The 4,818-nt window shown below is 32.8% G+C and overlaps 1 protein-coding gene across 1 annotated transcript in view; it reads left to right on the forward strand.

Annotated features, from left to right (window-relative positions):
* The first annotated feature begins 214 nt into the window (after positions 1 to 214).
* LOC106457293 overlaps positions 215 to 4,818 on the forward strand; it is a 33,185-nt gene continuing 28,581 nt past the window's right edge. Inside the window, exon 1 of the mRNA XM_013916682.2 lies at positions 215 to 272. The gene's annotated coding sequence lies outside the window, so the exon portion shown is untranslated. The remainder of the gene's footprint in view (positions 273 to 4,818) is intronic.

Raw genomic sequence — 4,818 nt, forward strand, 5'->3', positions numbered from 1 at the left:
GCGGTATCGACTTTAGTCGAAAACGATAGCCGGTCATGCATGAAATTTCTAAATGATTTGGGGCTTGAGGTTGGGAAAGTGTGTTTCTCTATCTATCATAGAAGTCGTTGAGATGGACGTTAACTTGCTAAGGGTGGGGAATTCCCAGTGGGCCATTCGAGGACAACCCCTGCCGTTAGTCACGCTCATCGTGCTCCTGCTTACGCTATAAAAGTTACCGAACCTTTGGTTTAGACACACGAACCTCGGGCGTGAAGTCGCGTGGAACTCAGGTAAGTAGCTTTTCTTGTTATTGTTAGATGTGGTGTGGATCAGGAATCTTTCTACGGTAAAGCACGTTTCTCAAACGTGTCAGCCCTTATTCTCACGCTCGAACTTCCCATCAAAACGAGAACAAACACGAAAAGATTGTCCCATCTATTACATTAGATTGAAAACATGCAATAAACTTAGAATTTGATGTCAAGCTGGCTTTAGGTTTTACATACATGTTGTGTAGACAAAAACTTCTGCACTGAAATATAAACTAGTTACGTCTAATTAATTTTTGAAACAGAACACAGCCCATACCATAGTTAAACACCCGTATACGTTTCAATGTATGTATTAAATTAGCCAGTTGTTTGTATGCGTATTCTCTCAATACGGATTGTTTTAAAACGTCTATATATTGTAAGACAGAACAACTCGGATTTCCTGGTAAAACGGCAAAAGTGATGTATACATAGAAAATGGAACGTTTTAATATTTATAACGTTATAAGTCATTATTTCATTCTAGTTAACTGTTTCTACAAATATGTTTAAGTTTTAAAGGATTTTTTAAAGAAAAATTTCTAAATAATCAGTCAGCTTAACTGTGCCTACCATGGCCTGGTAGTTAAAATGCTCGAGTCGTAAGTTCAAATCCCTGCTACCGAATATGCTCTTCCTACGATAGTCACCCGCGTGTAAAATGCTCTTAGCTTAAAACAATTATCGGACTAAAGTCGAAATGAAGGGGAAAAAATCAGTTTCAGTTACTGGAATAATTATTTTATAAGTGGTGCTAACGCCCTCTAGTGTTGACTTAAAATTATAATCATCTTTATTTAAAAAAATGCTAAAGCCAAATCTTAAATATCACGCAAAATATAGATAGAAAAGTCCACCTTCAAAAATAAAAGGCTTTTGAAGTGTACAAATTTTATCGTTGTCAATTTAATTCAAGAAGTATTAATTTAGATTGTCATTTTCTTCCTTTATTGTTTATTTATTAAAATACAGTAATATGTCCCAAAATATATCGTGGAAAATGAAAGACACGAGTTAATATATGTAAATAAAACCAAACTATTCTATATAAAACACAGCTTATAACTAACGTGATATTCTGCGATGTTGTAAAATAATCCTTTACTTAGGCCGGGCGATGTCCTAGTGGTTAGCGTGCTCGATATGTGAACTCGAGGGTTTACGGTTCGCGACCCGTTGGCTACAAAAATACGTTCTGAGTATCGAGGCCCTAGATGTGCTGTAAAAGTGACGGTCATATCCCTCTATTCCATTAGTCAAGAGTACCCAAAGAGTTGGCGGCAAGAGCTGCTGACTAGTTGCCTTCACTCGTCTCTCAGTTCAAACTTGAGTATAGCTGTGAGCAAATAGCTATGTGCAGCTTTGGGTGAAAATTGTGAAACAAATGAACAAACATTTACTATCTAACAAACGATCTCCTTCACAAATCATCGCCATTTTTTGTAAATTTTATGGTACTCTGTTTCTATTATAATGTATTATTATGTAAAGGGATCTCAGACAAGTGGAGATTTTTCTTAATTATCTCTGCTATTGAATTATGAGGAAAGCAATATTCTGATTATATTTAAACCGAGGGAAATCCCTAAAGTTCTATATTTTCAAGCCATTAACAGATTTTTTGTTGTTTTTCCTTGACGAGAACGTGATTTTGATTGCCCAGTCATAATATTTTATTTTTGTTTCTGTTATGCAATTACTAGAGGTATGCCAGTCTGTCTTACTTAACAAACTTATAATGACACGAAACTCTTTTTTCATCTATCTTGGTTGTCTCATTTTTCTTTATAACCGAGAATTTCTAATAATTGGTGTCATTTCTAATCACTGACGTCACTCTCATATAGTCTGATGTTGTTTCTAATCATTAACGTCATTCTCCTACAGTCTGAGAAAATATTCACTTGTCTAGGAGTCAGATATTCTCTGGTATATAGATTGCTGCTCCCCTGACGTTTATATCTTTAGTTTGGTTGCTTGTGTGCTTTGTTTATGAGAAGTATTACTGTTTACAGTTTATTTTACCAACTGAAAATATTCGTCCGAAAGAGATGGATAAATATAAATACATAACTATATCACTCATATAACATTAGATTAGCGAAATGAGAAACCAAAGCCAGAGAAAAATCAAACTTACAAACTATTTCATTTGATGTTGTTGTTTTTTAAAGCTGAACGGCGTTTTGTGCGAAACAGGAGCTAAATGATCAAATCAGAGACATCCGTGATCCAGGTATAAGTCAGAGGCCTCCGTGATACAGGAATAAGTCAAGTCATCCTTAATTAAGAATTTGACTAGAAGGAAATAAGTGAATCAGCGGCAATCTGCCACCTACGCAACTATCCTTAACGAAAATACTACGAATGACTGCCACACTTATAACACCCCATAACTCAAAGAAATGAATATACCTCAGCTCGAATTTTCAACCTTCTGATACAGAGCCCGGCACACTAACCATTAAGCCGCACTTGGCTGCTTTATTTCCTATAATGTAAAAGATTCACCAATTTTCTTCTGTGAAAAATATTGATGGTTACAAGTTATGTTTTGAGAAATATTAAAAATATTAATTGAGTTTCATACATTAGTAGATGTAGTTTACTTGACATATTATTATACATTTTTCTTTGCTTTCACTCAGAAGTTCTTATTTGTAATTATCTAATTTCGTTCAGATGAAGTTTGTATTGTTTAGGATGTTTTGATGCACCGGTTTAGATAATAGTTGAATATAAACGTGACTTGATATATACTACATAGCCTACTTTTTACACAACTCGGAATGACTTTCAGCTTTATAAGTTAAAGTCGATCCAAGGCTCATACAGTTTATATGTGCCAACTTATCCTTATTATTTAAGTTCATTTGTTTTAGTAACTCATCTACTTACTATATTAGACGTTGTAACCCCAAAATAATCATAAAGAATGTCTTTACACTAAGGAATCTGATTGGACAAAAATAGTGAGATTAAGGGAGAAATTCTTTGATGCAAAGAATGTACTTAATTATTCCAATTAACTTGCATCTGTTTTTCTCTCAAATACTCATACATTTATATTTGAGCATGGTATTTATGCCAAAAAATAAAAACTTTTATAATTTATTTACACTGATTTGTGTGTAATCTGAGAAATATGGAACTTTCATTATCTGCGCACAAAAAACAAAAACAAAAAAAGAACAACTCAAAACAGACCTCCCTTTTTTATTGAAGAAGCGGATCCTTATAAATACATACCAAATAAAACTTCTTCCGTTGTGATTTCTAATTAGTATTGTTCCAATGAGTTACATACTTTAGCGTTCTAAAGATGCAATTCTACATATAAATCGTATACAGTATGTAGCATGAAGTTTTATCCATCGTGAATCTTTTTTGAGTGTGCAGTTCTTATTATACATTTCGTATGGTAATGTGCATCGTGGATCCATAATGTATCTTCCTATAAGTGAATTTCTTTGGAAATGTTTTGTACAGTGTGTATCACACTAAATATTCTTAACATGCAGTTATTATATGTTTTATACTATGAACCTATATCAAAGCTCCTCACATAGACTTCTTATTATATTTTATACAGAGTTGTTGGTTATGAATTCACAATAGATCTTCTTAAAGATACAACTACAATTGTATGTTTTGTACAGTATTATTCGTGAATCCACACTAGATCTTCTTAAAGGTACAACTCTAATTATATGTTTTGTATAGCATTAGTCATGAAGCCACACTAGATCTTTTTAAAGGTACAATTCTACTATATGTTTTGTATATCATTAGTCATAAATCCACACTAGATCTTCTTAAAGGTACAACTGTAATTATTTGTTTTGTATAGCATTAGTCATGAATCCAAACTAGATCTTCTTAAAGATACAACACTAATTATATGTTTTGTACAGCATTAGTCATGAATCCACACTAGATATTCTTAAAGGTACAACTCTAGTTATATGTTTTGTATAGCATTAGTCATGAATCAACACTAGATATTCTTAAAGGTACAACTCTAATTATATGTTTTTTACAGCATTAGTCATAAATCCACACTAGATCCTCTTAAAGGTACAACTGTAATTATTTGTTTTGTATAGCATTAGTCATGAATCCACACTAGATATTCTTAAAGGTACAATTCTAATTATATGTTTTGTATAGCATTAGTCATGAATCCACACTAGATGTTCTTAAAGGTACAACTCTAATTATATGTTTTGAATAGCATTAGTCATGAATCCACACTAGATCTTCTTAAAGATACAACTCTAATTATATGTTTTGTACAGCATTAGTCATGAATCCACACTAGATATTCTTAAAGGTACAACTCTAATTATATGTTTTGCATAGCATTAGTAGTGAATCCACACTAGATGTCACTTGTCATATGTTATAGAAAACTACTGACCGTCTTTGTGGAAATACATTCACTGCCTTTCTGTGTTAAGTATGTGTTTGTCAGGTAATTTCGTATTCCTCATTTACAACTTTTGTTTGCAATTTTGCTGTCATA

Source organism: Limulus polyphemus, unplaced genomic scaffold (assembly GCF_000517525.1).
Source record: "Limulus polyphemus unplaced genomic scaffold, Limulus_polyphemus-2.1.2 Scaffold313, whole genome shotgun sequence".
In the NCBI taxonomy this organism is placed as follows: domain Eukaryota; kingdom Metazoa; phylum Arthropoda; class Merostomata; order Xiphosura; family Limulidae; genus Limulus; species Limulus polyphemus.